The sequence below is a fragment of the Branchiostoma belcheri genome, unplaced genomic scaffold (genome assembly GCF_001625305.1).
Source record: "Branchiostoma belcheri isolate BF01 breed outbred unplaced genomic scaffold, Haploidv18h27 scaffold60, whole genome shotgun sequence".
Lineage (NCBI taxonomy): Eukaryota > Metazoa > Chordata > Leptocardii > Amphioxiformes > Branchiostomatidae > Branchiostoma > Branchiostoma belcheri.
The window spans coordinates 899,542-915,605 of record NW_017804243.1 but is presented as its reverse complement, the minus strand read 5'-3'; the positions used below and the strand labels follow the sequence as shown (position 1 = coordinate 915,605).

Below are 16,064 nucleotides of genomic sequence, written 5' to 3'. Positions count from 1 at the left end.
GCCGTTAGAGTAATATGTATGTAGATTTTGTTAGGATGTATATTTGTCGATCTTAATCTTGATCCTTACTTGTTTCCTGTTAGGTCGTCTTCCTTAATACAGGTATTGGGGCAACAATTAAGGGCAATGAGGGGCAGCACCTGACCGTTAATTAACGGATTCCACGCTTGAATCCGACCGGGTAATTGCGTCCTTATTTGTGGGATGTTTTCGCCCGTATAGCATTTAACGGTGATCGAGGCTTCCCTGGAGGTAGATTCTATTTGGCAACATACTGGTGGACAAAAATGCGGTCTGCTCAAATTTCAAAAGTTGCCTTTGTTTATCTTAAAGGCGTCTCATGCAATTTCAGGGCAGTGAAACTGGATTTGATTTTTAAAGTCAGTTTTCTGGTCATTCTTGCTTCGTAGTAAGGCCATGTTGATTTGATTATATGGATGACATCCTCCGGGAGCCCGAAAACTGATGCGCGCGTGCGAATAAAAAAAAACGTTTTGCAAAAAAAAAGTTCTTTTCATTATGAAATCTGCGTGGTCATGAGGGTTGAGCAAATGGCACAGAATATGGTTTGGCGAATAATCTTGTCTTCAAGTTCATTTCTTTACATTTTCGTCTTTTTCGTTCGAGTTAGGCATTCTACGACATTGGTATAGTTTTTATTAATTTTTTTGTAACTTATGGTATATATTTGCTCATTTTGCAACTGTTTTGTACGATTTACAGTATGGTTGAAAACTTTTTTTTTTTGGAAACGGCCGAAAATTCATGCGCGCGCGGATGTCATCCATATAATCAAATCAACATGGCCTAAGTTGAATCAATCCTATCCCACAGCATACTGATATCTGGAAAACGGTTGCTTGTTTCGTATCGTAGGCTGGTTATAGCTATTTGTAGGTGGTACCCAAAGTAAATAATAGCTTGTTTTTTTTGTTATGTCAAACGCTGGAAGTATGATATGATGAAAAAATATGCTACTAAATGGCAGTAAATGTCAATATTAGACAGATTTCCTCATCCTAAATACTTGTTTTACATCTCTTAAAGATTGCAATGGATGTCTTTTAACTATACCATTTGAGGGGTCTGAGTTTGAATTTCTATTTTGATTCGCATTTGTCATCGAATTTGAGCACAGAAAACGACATGAAAATCACAACTGCAAAAAAATCGGAAGAATCTTTGTCCATGGTACTGAAATGGCGGGTGTTAGTGTACGTCCAGTTCCATCTGTACAAGTTCTGTTTCTGGAACACTCTACAGACCGGTGTGCATCTAGCTCTTGTATTTTTGCCATTACCTTTGAAATAAGACGAAATAGTTAGACGGAAGGGTTAACTGTATCGTCATATTCCAAAGAGGCATTACCTTCCTTAGTCCATTGGAATTCCGCCTCTTTCTATGATAAAGGACAAGAGCCACCATGCGAAGTCATGACATACTGCAGGCTGGAGTCAGTTTGCCGTACTAACCGTTAACTGTTGCCAGTTTGGGCCGGTCAACTACTCCTCCCTCCATCTGATGACAATTACGTCTGTTCCACCAGTGCCTGGTAACGGTCATGCTGCGCCACCTATCGGTTTATTGACGTAAGGCACTGTGAGACCACTAGACTTGTGTTTTACATTTCATTTGGCGATTACATGCTCTGCAGTTTAATCGTGCATCGCTAGGCTCCCTTTTCATCACATGACTACGAGTCTACGACTATTTCGCAAGAAAAGTTAGGACTGATTTTTTTCTAGAATTCTACATAACTATTTTAAATACCATCGATTCAGTCACATCCAGCGTGTTCTTAATTGCTCTGCGTAGAGATTTCTGTCCCAACTAATTAAGTAACCAATCGACTAATGAAATCAACGCACAGATTCGTTGATTGATCGATGTGATACTAACTGCACTGCAGGTCATTAAGTAGACTTGTCTGTCACGAGGTGCAGCCCTAATAGATACGTGAGACAGATAAGAGAACCAGAAGCAAAATCTGCCGCCCTGTATACATCTCCAAACTGTGACCATTTCATTAACAAAGGGGAATTCACAAAACAAAAAAAAACAACAACAAACAAACACTATTTTATATATGTGCTGCATTTGATGATAATGGTAACAAGCTTCCTTTCAGCATTCAAATAACAAAGAACAATCTACCAAAGTTTTCAACAATCGACCAATTAATGTAGCTTTTTTCCAACTAATGTAAATATATAATTCTTTATTTGCAAAATCTTGACGGTTGGCGAATTGCATGTACAATGACAAAGAAAATAAAGTAGTGTCCGATCAACTTATACGTCTACGTTAAACGTTGCTATTATGGGGTTTGCCGTCTTCTTTAGAGGCAGTTGATAATGAATAGTCCCACGGTCTGTAGTAAGTTTTGTGATCTTAGTAGAAACGTAGTCTTTTAGTGAACTAAACGGTAAAAGAATAGGGAAAATGTGGCAACTAATTTGTTCATATATATTTCTAGATTTTCTCGGTTTTTACTCATCACTCAATTTTTCCTGTACCATCTATACACTGACTACACACTGGAACAACTTTTCTCCATAACGTCTGGCACTCATACGGTTTAATATTGATGTATGCATAGAGTCACCGTCCGCAATAACACGTAAAGTTTAAGTCTGCGCCGTTAATATACATTTTTAATAACCATTCCGTAAATGAGATCAATTTGTTCCCGTGGAGTTATGTATGTTCACAGGTTAGGTTTTGACACTGTAGGTAACGTAAACACCCCGGGGGTTGGACGTCCCGTGGTTTTCGGTGATTTCTTTTGCCGGCACATAAGATCCGTTTCATTTCAATTCAATTTATCGTAAAATTGAACTGGTAGAAGTACAAGATATATGTCTGACTTGTGTTAATATTTACAAAGATTGATTATGTAAACTGTCTGTGCTGAACGGTTTTGTACCGAAGAAAATGGTATGCTCATGGTAAGGATGCAGGGTGTAGATGGTTGGTTACTTTATAGTTGCTTTGTTCTGCTGTTTTTAGCTTGTTGCCGCTGTCTTTGTAAGTTTTTGGTGTCAGTCGAGGTATTGAAGTTCTTGAGTGACAACCAGGTGAGAATGAACAACCATAGGGACACATATCTTTCAACTAAGCAGCTCAACTACGGGCTAAGCAAAAGCAAAGGTCTCCACCAGGCAGATATTTGACCAATAGAATAGTTTTTTGTAGAGGAGTTTGCACTGCAAAGTCAAGTCATGGAGTCTGATAAAGACTTGTGACATGGTATACGTGATATAAGCTTTAGTACCGCACCGATCTAGTTCGTATACGACTCGAAGAAATATATTTCTCGACCGTATCCTCACCCTTGGTTACTCCTAGTGCAACGAGAACTGCTATTTTGTCAACTTGTTCTTATTATTTTTTTCTATGTTCCTTATTGACTCCTAGTTGTATTTATCAGTTTTGTTGTTACGCATCTTTTCTTTTGTTACTTTGAAAATCAATAAAAAGGAAGAACTTTTTAAAAACTGTCAACTTGGTTTTACCACGCAGCTTTTCTCAGAAACCGCATCAAAACTGCCTTTTCTTCTTCTACGTGATTCTGTCACAGCCCATGCCATTCTCAGAAACATTAAAAAAAACGTTCGCACAATCATTATTATGATTTATGTGAGAATTTCTAGACCGGGAAGCAGTGGTCTTCCGCCCCCGCGCGCTACCACTCAGAGGGTACCTCAGGCCTAGGAAAAAATGTCGTGTTTCTTGTTTCAGTCCTGAAAAAAATAGGGTCGGTAGGTAGGGATTTCCTTTATTTTTATTCTTTTTTTATTAGACTTTGGCAATCCAACTTGTGATCCAATTTATACAATACATTGTAGCAAAGTAAAACTTGCGTGAGGACACTTATAGTTTTAATGTCAATGTTGGAACACCGATTGTACAACGTCTCACTCAGGTGTCAGATTATGGGGCTAGAAAAGGTCGATCAGCGTGAAGTGGGGATCACCCAGTAGGGTGACGGTCAGGGCGTGGCGCCCCTGCCCATTGAGTAGCCAAAGTCAGTCACCAGCCAGCCACAATGTCCTGCACCGTATTCTAGGATGATCCTCTGACCCCGTGCCTGAGCCCTCAACTTAATGAGGTTTGGCACTAGGACGAAGAAGAAGAAGAAGTGTCCCTTGCAGGGGTCCAAAAAAGGCTAAGCTCGACCGTTTTTTTCTAGGGTCGGCTGGGAAACAGGAAACACAGTAATTTTTTGCTAGGCCTCACCGGGCCCGCGTAGATGGTGAAAGATCGCTTCCTGATCGCTGGGAAGTTGATCCCAAGATGGGGGCATTAAACATCGGGTCTTTCGGATAAATGATTAGGACGTGGTTGGTGACCTCCCCCCTCCCGGGCTCGGTGATCTCACACAGGGGGGTATGGTCAATCCTATGATGAATAGCTCACTAGCAACCATCCATTTTTTGTTAGGTCCTCGACTTATACAAGCCCAGAAAAGAACAAGAAACAGTCATGGCTTCAAATATTTTCAATCAAGAATTGAGATGTTCAAAAACTCGTATTTTCCAAGACCTATCGTAGAGTGGAACTCGTTGCCACGAGAAGCACAGTTGGGGCATCATCACTAGAAAGGTTTAAACAACTTCTGCAATTAAATGTGCAGAGGTTAGGCGCCGCGTGCCTGCGAAGCTGGCGTGTTACTAGAGTACGCCCAAGGGAGATTATACAGGGTATACAGATAGTTGTGTCGTGGCAACGAAATCCTAGTCCCCGGCTAGTACCATGGTGACAGACGTCTGGTCCAGGTCATTGACTTTACTTGTGTCGAGAAGACGAAAATGAGCAAAAACGATACTAGTATGTTTTCCTTTTGCGAAGGTAGACATAATAAAAAAAATTAATGATAAACTTATTATAGAAGATAATACGGCAAACTAATGAAATACATAGCACAAGAAAAATAAAATGATGTTTTTATTCAGTTATTCTATCCGAGTACCGACCAAACTGTGAGATGAGAACTTTTGTGAGCGGTAACCCCTCGCGGGTCCGCGGATGGTGACATTATTCATGAACGGTGACTGCTCACCGTCACCCCGCTACCGAGACAGCCGACCTGACGAAGACGGATTACCGCTACGCTGAGCTCGCCTGTCGCTAAACCCTTCTTCGGGATGATCCTGAACGGGATAAGGACAGCCCCGGACGGTCCCCTGAGAACCCACGGTAACGGTCTTAGCCAGGGTCTGACGACTTACGCCCGCGGTATCTCAATAAGTAGGATGAATTGAGGGAGTTTAGGGCCAAAGGTTGAGCTGCAAGAGGTGAGCTTGATCGATTTCGGGAAGGCCTTTGAATCTGTGCAGTGTGCAAAATGACCCAGATCTTCTGAAGGGGGCTCGGCATGCTTGGTGGAGCCGATCAGCGACAGCTAAAAATGGGATGGAGAAGTTGAAAGATCTCAACAGTTCTCTTGCGTATGTAACGGCGCGCTCATCCCTGCATGCACTTTTTTTCGTGCCCATGCGGATCACACACACACACACACAGTTGCATTGGCAAAAGCTGGAATTGCTTTGTGCAGTATTTGCATAGCACAAGGAGGGTAGATAGTCTCCCGCAGACTCCTTTGCAGGCTGAATAAATCGTAGAAATCGGCATTAATAAAATCAATCAATGTAGCTGGCCAAGGGGAGTTAGACGGCCATAGAGGGTCCAATTTGCCTGCACGATTTTTGGACCCTGTATGGCCGGCCAACTCCTTTGGCCAATTATATAATAACCTTTATTGTACATTCATGCCCTATCGGGCTAAGTACAGGTCAACAGATGAAATAGGTAATATACATGTTTGTAGTACAAACAGCTCTAAAACTATTATATCCTCTTTTTAGGCCGATTTCTACTATTTATTTGTTCAGGTAGCAAAGGAGTCTGTTTGAGACTAGGGTAGATACAGAAAACGGAAAAACTCATGGCAAAACTCCGAGCCTCTAGTCATTTTAAGGTGGACTGGTGGAGTTGGGCAAAAATAGGGTCCGACTACCCATGCAGGGGACATCGTTAGGGGTGTAATTTCCTTCTATAGCAAATGAACTCTACGGTGGCTATAAACTGGCCAATTCCTCCTTATTTGTATGAATTTCACTGTTTCTGAACTCGCGTTGGTAGCCTAGGGAAGACTAAAGAAAGTCCCCTGTGATCTACAAAACAGAAACGACACAGCAGACTTTTTCTCATACTGTAGCACCCTTCTACCACCTTGTCTGTCTCAAGTCTGTCGACAGGGCTGTCCAACATTTCCCACTGTTCCACAGGAAATCTGTTTTCTAGATAGTTTTATTCTATGCAGAATACAATGGGCGCTGTCGATTGGCACAGTTCTTAAATGTGTGTCTGTCCATGGCTTGACATATAATGTCATGGAATAGTTTGTGTGGTGGGATGTTTAAGCCATGTGCAGAGGAATGACACTCTCTTCGGGATCATTTGAGCTGAAGTCTAGACTGTTGGCAGGGCCAGTACAGACTAGCTCGGGGGTCAACCTGTCCCCAAGGAAATTTTTCCATAGACTGCCTTTAGTTAGACTCCGAGCCAGGTGTTTTTGAACCCGCGTTATTCGGGACTAGTGGCTTCCCCCGGCCGAAGGGAGTATAGAGTCACACCGGCGTCTGGAATCCAGGCTAGTTGAAGTCTGCATATCATCAGCTTATTTGTCTGAAAGCCGTTTAGCTCTGGGAGGACCTCCTGGTTCCGGGATTGACAGATGACTCGGAGTCCGCAGCCCCTGTGAGTGTCAGGCCTGGACGGTAGCCAAATGGCTGAAAGGCCGCTACTATACACGGGCTACTGCCGGGTGGGGTGAACACAGCGTTCTGCATGGTCGATGTAAATGACCTATCAGTAGCTGTAGGGGGAATTTTCGTGTGAAGTTCAAAAGGTGGGTTACTCACAGGTCATGGCCAAGGACGTCCGCAAGTGAAGAAGTCCCAAACAAGCTATTCGTTCTTACACCACATGCCCATGGAGTTGGTTTTTTTTCGATGTAAGGCCAAAAGACCACTACTGGGCACTGAACTATAAGTTAGTGGGAGGTATAGGTGACTATGCTAGGAGGTAGCAGTGAACGTTGGTTTTGACGGCTTGTGGGTTGTGTCCGTAATTTTGAAGGCATGCAAAGATGTTGCTCTAGGCAGACTTAGAGACCGGTACCGGTATTTGGAGAATATTTTGATTTGAGATAGAAGAGAAACTAGCGTTGCGCCGAAAACTCCAAACTGTGGAGAGTTAATCGGAACAATGACCATGAACGTATCTGTATAAAATAAACAAAGAGGTAACTTTTCGTTTGTGTGAGAAGTAGTAGAACTTTGAGGCCAGTGGCTACACAAATTCTCACTTCAATACGGTCTAAAAGCTGTAGTTTACACGGGTTTATACAGTATATTCTACTGTAGAATGTAGAATTTCTACATGTAGAACCTATATTGCGTGAAACTCGGCTTTGGCTGAGACTTTTTTTTCAGTACACGGCGTTTGTTTCAACTTTTGGTTGATAAAGTTCATTCAAAAGTTACTTACTGTGAGTGAACCGATAGCACCAGAGCGTGTCTAACCAAGTTCTAGTGCCCCGGTGATGGATTCACTACTTCACCACCGCAGCTGTAATGTGTTTTGATAAGCCTTTTTCCCCCGCTTTAAAACACACCCGTGCGGCCGAGACATTTTGCGTTACGCGCACGCCGAATTTCCCAGACTTGTCAAGGTGAAAAGAGCTTTTAGAGGCTCTGCCCAAGTATAGGGTCTGACCTTTTCATGATATCACCACCGCTGCGGTAGCCAGATTATTCCCATTTTATTCGAGAAGCTAAAAGGCTTGTCACCATGAAAAAGAAGTATGGAAGAGAAAAGTGTTGTAAATTAACGTTGGGGCCATGTAGCCTCCGTAAAAGGCATCTTCGCTGTGGCTTTTTATGTTTACCTTCTCAGATGGCAAACGTATATATTGTTTTTGCTCAGTTTCTTCTTATTCTTTTTCTCCAAACACATAAGGTCAATGATCTGGACCAGACGTCTGTCACCATGGAAACCGTTGCTGTAGCAGACACCCTGTTGTGTTCGTTTACATTATGTAGCAACTTGGTGGGGCTGGTCACCTTATATATACATGTATAAATGTGTTTTAGTAAGAATAAACATAGCGGTAGTTTATTGGACCAGACCTTGTGAAGGTAAACATAATACATAATACACTTTCTAGTCATGTACTGTTTTCTGACTGTGCATGTGTACCAGTTTTCTGACTGATACTGTTTTCTGGTGGCTCAAAAAGATGTATACAACCAGAAAACAGCTAGTGAATTGCACCTAATAAGCCTGCCCCAAAGGCTAGTGAGGGAGTCTGCTTTGAAGGCTACTGGCCTCGACGTTGTAAGCATATAGCACGCACAGTGAAAGTGCCCGTGCCCTTCAAAGAGCTTAATTTTGTAGACAGCCCAGAAGGCATGTGACCTGACCTCCAAATTACAACTGTCTTTATCGGCTCTCTGCAAAGTTCAGAACGGTTTGATTCGAAACGCTCTAATCCAGACTCCGTTTACTAGTTCTTTTTTTTTCCATTTCATACACGGTGTGCTTATTATATTGTCTTTTCAGGTCGAACTTTTCAGACCTCTTTGAAAAAAAGGGTCATAATATGACATTCCAAAAAAGTAATTAGTTTGCAATTTTAGATGAACTGTATTTTGTTGTACACATATTCCCACTGGGTTAAATACAGGTCACAACAGAAGAAGATAACGTTGCATATGTACATTTCAAGTAACTACAACTATATTCGACCTCTCCTCGCTTCTTAGTAATGGTAAAAAGGTGGGAACAGATATGTTTCATAAGGTTTGTCTAAGTTCATTAGAAATGTAAATTTGTCTGTACTGCTATCTGACTTTAAAGTTCTCCTTTCTCATTGTTGTATAATTTACATTCTATTACAAAACTTTGATCATCTTCAATTCTGTCATAGACTCAGATAAGCACTAGTCTAGGTCGTTCAAAACACATAATGATAGTAAAAGAGAGATGAATAATTACGTCGGGCCACTTAAGTTGCCCACAGCGCAATCGGTGACTGTAACTGTGTGGGGTCGTGTGGCCAGGAACGACAGAGCACTCGGCTCGGAACCAAGAGGTCCCGGGTTCGAATCCTGCCATTCCACCGATCTTGTGCTCTTGGATAAAGCACTTTACACTGATTTCCTCACTTTACTCAGGTGCAGATCAGTATGTCTGTTGTCCGTTCATGAATGCGCTTGTCTTTGTTGGTGGCGGCATGATAATAAGTTGGAAAAACTTGAGTGTGCCGTCGCCATGTCTTGTAATGTATGTTGGGATTAAAAAAAAACTGCGTAAGGCTCGCTTTTCCTGCGTATCTTGAAAAACAAGTAGTCTCGAGCCTGTCAGCAAAACAGGAGGCGTGCGGCTTTATCTTTCATCAGCCGCCCAATCAACCCGTCCCGAAGGTCAGCAGATCAATCCTGTTGTTGTCACCGCCAACAAGACACGTCTAGCTCGTGTCTCGGCCCTGCCCAGCCGTGACTGTTTCCCCCGATTGATTAAGAACCGTTCGCCCGTCACCGTTATTTCCGTGGAACCGCTGTTACTCCGATAATCTTGGACTGCGTTAGACCGACTGATCGCATGGTAGGTTTTTGTACTCTCCGCCAGACTCCTTTGCAAGATGGATAAATAGTAGAAATCAGGCCTAAAAAGGAATGTAACTGTCCAGGGGATTTGGATCCTCCCTCTATGGCTGACCAACTCCCCTGGCCAGTTACATTCCTTTTTTAGGTCAATTTCTACTATTTAACCAGCCTGCAAAGGTGTCTGGGTGAGACTAGGTTATTTGCCTACTACTACTAACAATATCATTACGGTCACTGTATTGTTCTCAAATAAGGTTTCTTTTGTGATTTTCTTTATGCTTTATGAAAAATGCACTGGTGGGGTTTTTTTGCTGTTGTTAAATCTGTATGTATATCATCTGCTTTACCCGTGACATTAGCAGGTTTTAGTGCTATGGATGTCGCCACTTTGGAACAATATTACAGTATTACCGAGTACGAAATGTAAAGATATACTGGGCGTTTTATACATGGGTCTGAGTGAGTTGGATACAGTGGTTACACTGCTTAGGGCTGTTATTGGAAAGTACAAGATGGGTAGAATCCATATCAAGCTCTGGGCGGCACTTTATATTGCGGCTATTTTTTTTAACGTTTTCTAGCCTAATCGCCGTTGTGTCTTGATGTTCCCTTTTTCTGATCGTTTTACTAGCAACAGGGATACAACAATATCAAAACGCCCTCCGGAGCCAGCTATGAAGACTTTAAAAAGTTGGGACGATTCAGAATACAAAGTAAACTAGAAAGCCGACATTTGCTCTAGATCTGGAGCAAATGCAGCAAATGGCTTCACCACATCCCCCATACCAAAAATAGACCTATCCCCTCTCCCGCATAGTGGTGAAGCCATAAAAAAACCCGCCCACAACACTCTATGTAACTTTTTCTTCCGTTTCACGGGTTCCGAGAAACGTTCAGAAGACAATATATTTGATTTATAACCGTGTCCTCTAAACTGCCAGTGGTTATGTATATATATAATCTGTTGTTGGCAATCAAATTTACGAAGAAAGCAGAAATGGCCCATTACTGGAGTTGGCAGTGGGCCGCCGCCCAGTAGGGCTCCCGGCGCAACGACGTCCGTAAACGGGCAGAGAGGATCATTCGCTTCTCGCTATCTTTTATTAAACTCGGTTCTGTAACGGTGTAAATCAAGAGTGGAATCTTTAAAAACTTTTGCACATCGCCACACGGTAGAATGAAAGCGATGTTATTTTGGTCTAAGTGCAGTGAACGCATCAGTAAAGTACAACGCAGGGTACAAGCGCTTAAAGATGCGGCATATTCCAAATATTATTCGATGTACAAATAATGAAATATATTTTACTAGCCTTTTTTTAAAGATTTGTAAATATACAAATATATAAAAGCTTTTACTAGCCTTTTGTCAAAGATTGTTCAATATACCGATACATAAAAGATGAGCTTTTGGTAGCCTTTTTTTTTAGATATTATAGTCAATATACAAATATATAAAAGGTATAGGTTTAACTACCCTTTTTTAAACATTAGTCAAATTGTACAAACGTATAAAAGATGGTTAAATATTAGTCAATATACATATATATCAGTTTAGAAAACTGTTTAACGTTACTCAGTGAAATCATTTCATTGTCATTTTTAGAAAACCAAACTAATAGTAAATAGTACATTGAAATAATTCATGTTTTTAATTTATAAGAGTAAGCTATTTGCTCCTCCTCCTTCAAAATTTATTCCTCAAAATTAAGCTGTAAAAAAATCAAAAGGATATTTTTTTAAAGTACATCGTACATTACGTATACGAACCATATCAGAAGACGTATGTGTGAAAAGAAATAGATGTTTTACATCGAAGACCCTTGAAACACAGTGCAGTATGCCAGCGTTCCAGTAATCTCAGTGAGCTCCTGGTTTCCATGCCAACCGGATTTCTCTTAAAGCCCGCGAGGATAAGCTTTAGCTAGAGGATCAGGGGTACTGTAACACAGGCAGGGGTCTGCCGCAAAAATTTGACGCGCCGAGGAAAAAAATTACGACCGCTCTTCCAGATAATCAGATGTGACAATATTTCATCTCCGTTTATTACTGATAATAACAAAGTTAACGTTAGTTGTAACAACAAGAGGGGTGTGTTTTTTTTTCCCTCCCCCTAGGCATTTTAATGGCGGCCCGGAGAGGAAGTGCATGATAGGGTGCGCTCGCTTACCCGCTAACCGAGCCTCAGCGATCAGTGGTCACTCCAGACCATTACAGATATCCCGTCAAACCCAGGCACTGAAAAGGTGATCTGTGCGCGGCGGGCGCTTCAATCCCCGCTCAATCAGACTGTTGTTCCCCCGGGTTAAAACCCGCCATGCCGGCGTGAGCTGCCTGTCTGCTACGTGAGAGTTGATTTCGGGGGAAGCGTCGCTATCTTTCTCTCATCTTCTTCTGGAGGGCGGGAAGAGGTGAGACTGGCGGGCCTTGTTCACACCGGTAGGTAGCTCTTCCATCTGAACGTCATTGTTCCCCCCGCGCATAAATTATGCTAAGTACGTATCTGGGTAATCTGCATGCCAGGAATTCGCGACGATGTGGTCCTATGTGTCGGCACCTTTGATAAACGATCGGATTGTGGAGAGCGTTCACCTCTAGTTTTTTTTTCATCGTCCCCGGGCAATTTCGGCTCCCAAATTGTCGGCTCGCGTGCCTGGATGCTGGTTTGTGTGTTACGGTTACACGCTCTGGGTAAAAGGTGGGGCCTGAGGATCCACTGTTAAACGGCGGGCAGTCGCGATCGCCCTCAGTGTTCCAGCATGGAAAACCTGCGCCGCTATCCCGCCTGGCTCTCACCGCTACTACAGCCCGATCGTAGCCGCTATCCCTGGTCGTTGCTTTAAGGTAACTATTCTCTCATTCCTCGGCATATTGTCAACCTCTTGTCCCTAGACTACAGGGGATTGTGCTTGCCTGTTTGTGAATGTAATATGGAAGAAGGCAGTGCACTAGCGTTAAGGGGGTTCCTACGTACAAACCGTACACGGCAAAACAACTCCGGTCGCTTCATTCTACGAACGTTGCAGCTCAACGTTGCGATTTTTTTGCTTGCCTAGGATGACGGCAGAGAAGCGGATTTCCTATTTGTTACTGGTGATTTCTCGTGAAACTAACGTATCTAGTTATGGCAGGAAGGGTTGTGAATTGTGTCCCGTTCATAACCGTGCTTCCCGGCGCATAATTTCGGTCCAAGGTGGGCGGTAACTCTGAACGCCCGACCTACGCCGGGGTACAAGCCGGCATGCGAGGAGGGCGTCTTTAAAACCCCCACCTCATTTTCTTTAAAGACAAAATCACGGCACAGTGAGGTAAAGTCGTGGAAAATCTGCCCCAAATTGATTGTTTACAAGTCGTTTCAGAAACCATTAGCTTGTCAGCGTCCCCAGATCTCCATTTATTTTGATCACGTGTGGCGAATAGATCCGATACACGCACGTATGGAGGTACCTCGGCGCGCGGCCCGGCCAGCCAGTCGATACGGCGATAATATATCCAATATGAAATTTACTGACCCCTTGGGTAGGTAAAGGCAATTCGGACTGTGGGGTACGTCAGCGAGAGATTTATTTCCAAGTGATGAATTTGACGTCGCGAAGCCTCTTATTGAAGCCCTTTACGGAGCCAATTTCGTGTTGTATAAGCGTTCCACGGTATTCCGCCACTGCCTTAACAACAGCCTGACCCTTTCCGGTAGCACATAGCGTGTGTCACACCAAAGCGCCACTCTGCACAGATTCTAATAGCTTCTGAAAAATTGATGATGTTGGATTTCCTGCAGCTATGGGTTGCGACAGCCATACTGAACAGTGTAGGAGTGTAAAAAAGGGAGGGTCCGCTACCTGTGTGTGACATGGGTGGGACTTGTTTTACACCATTGCGACACTGCGCCATCTTCCCTTTAAAACCCTGGTATGCGGAAGTTGTCTTAAGGAAGATTCCCCTTGACTATCCCTAACAGAAAAGCAGTCATATCATGGTATTGTTGACGTAAACAGTTCTGTCAAACCTCCAAAACATAAGTGTAGTGAAAAGTACTGTTGTGTCAGGTGTGAATGACAGGTATTATTGTCAAAAGGAGGAAATTGATTGGCACAATAATGACTGAGAACTTGAGCAGGTGGAGAACCTTTCAGGGTTTTGTATAGCAATCTTTTTGTGCCCTATTGAAGGGATAGGGCATAGTGTTGTTTTGTGCGTAGTAGGGGTGTGGTGTGTACTACAGGGAGAGCTTGACACAGTTTTTGTGTGCCTGCCTGTTTAGACCTGTGTAAGCAGGGTGTGGGTTAAATAAATACTACTACAGCCCTGTTTGTCCAAACTGCCACCATGGCATGTCCTTTCACTACGTTTGGTATGTGCTTGTCACAGTGCTGTGAAACAACATGCAAGAACAATTACATGTGGCTTAACATTATATTAACGCTGCTCTTTTGTAAAGGTAGCATTTTGTGGTGAAAGTAGTATTGTCCATAATTTATAAAGGTATGAAAAAACACTCAGTGATATCCAAACTGTGTTTTTATTTTGTATTCACAGTCAGAGACCCCAGCTTGTTGAAGAAAATCTTTTGCAATTACATTGATAATTCCTGTTAAAAGACTTGGACTGTATTTCTTCCATCATGGGCGCAGTGGTCAGATCTCATTAGCAAAGTGTGAATTTGTGTCAGTCTCTCGGATTACGCATCGTCCAGATTGTATCAACGATCGATTCTAGTACGCTTGTTATTATGCCCCCCCCCCTCACTCTGTTAACACAAGGGACCCACAGCGGTTTAAGTATTATTTCTCTCTTCGCAATCATTGAACGGTTGTGACTCAGTGTTTCTATTTGGATCTGCTTGACTTTCAACATGGTTTGATTATAACAGCACATAACCTTTCCCTGACATTTACAATGTAATGTCGTCTTTTGAAAACGTGTTTATTCTACAACAATAGAGAGCGTAGTAGAAAGTACTTAACTCAGATTTATGACCTGGAGTGTTATGATATTCTGTAATAAGTACGCTCGAGCTTGTTGCCAATTGCATCACGGAGAAGAGGTCACAAAAATTGGTGTTTTAATGGGGGGAAGGGCTTCAAAATTACTGCATTTGAGAGATTCTATAGATATCGCAGTCTCGGTATCCTCACAATGCGTTAACGCCATTAACAATTTATTCACGGCATGAATAATCTATTAATAATATTTGTGTTACGTGTCTATCTGTTTTCATAATTTGTCATTATGCATCAAAGGCTCTGTATTTCAGTGGACAGTTGAGCATTGGGTGTGAAATCTCGCACAATAGACGTTGTAGAATTTTACTTATTACCTTTGCGTAAAGGGAGTTGGTGTACGATTGGAATTGTTGACTGTGGTATGCAGTGTGCATGCATGTTACTTGATTGTTTTTTCCACTTCCCACTTCAAAATCTTGTTAAAAGATTCCAAAAGGGACTCAGAGAAGGGACTGTTAGAGAGAGAGAGAGCAATTTCTTCCGCTCCAATTTTATTTCTTGTTTGCACAGTTCCTAACATTGTTTATTAAGGTCGTGACAACAGATGTATAAAGTCATAATTTCATTGATCAATCAAATCTTTTTAATCAATATGTGACAGAATGGATGTCAGGAAAATTAAAATAAAAAAGGCAGGGAGTGCTTGTCAAATATTATCTGAAACCAACCTGAAGTTAAATCAGTGTGAAGCAGTTATGCCGAAATAGAAAAATTCATCAGAGGTTTATCAAATATAGATACAGTGGTTGATTTTGTTGCCAGTAGGCTAAATTTGGAAACTGCTTTTGCCTTGGGTTTAGTTTTTGAAATGTTGGTTCAGTCAGACACAAGATTTTGCTGATGCCTGCAACGTTTTGTTTGCTAAGCTGTTGTATAGGCACATAATTTGCTGGCCAGTTCCTTAGGGGCTGTGGTGACGTATGGAAATAAGACTGGGATTGTGACAGGAATCTTACATTAATGCAGATGGAGGCTTTACGATCTTCTTTGATGTCAAAATGGGTTATATGTTATGTTTTCTTAATCTGAATTGTTTGGAATGTATATTTTACACAGCTGCCATTTGGCAAGACGCACCATTGCAACTTCGCAGGCACGCAAGTGTGTGTCAAAGCTAACACCTATTTTACGGAAAAACAACAAGGAAAGAAAAATGTTGAACTTGAATGCATAGAGCACTGATTAATGTTTGCCGGAAAAAGCCACCTACGCAGCTTAACGCCGCCTGAACTTTCCACGCACTCTAGGGAGGGGTGTGGCAGCGAACTCCAGCTTTCTAAGAAATTAAAGAGGCGTGTCACGTCAGGGTGTGGCTTTGTGGCCACAGACTTCCGGTCCACAATTGCGATCCATCACGCAAACTCCCCCAACTGTTCCGTGATATTAGGAG

The 16,064-nt window shown here is 42.3% G+C and overlaps 1 protein-coding gene across 1 annotated transcript in view; it reads left to right on the top strand.

Moving 5' to 3' along the window:
- Nucleotides 1–12,197: 12,197 nt before the first annotated feature.
- LOC109482715 (neurexin-3-like) overlaps nt 12,198–16,064 on the top strand; it is a 93,491-nt gene continuing 89,624 nt past the window's right edge. The window contains exon 1 of the mRNA XM_019785534.1: nt 12,198–12,515. The gene's annotated coding sequence lies outside the window, so the exon portion shown is untranslated. The remainder of the gene's footprint in view (nt 12,516–16,064) is intronic.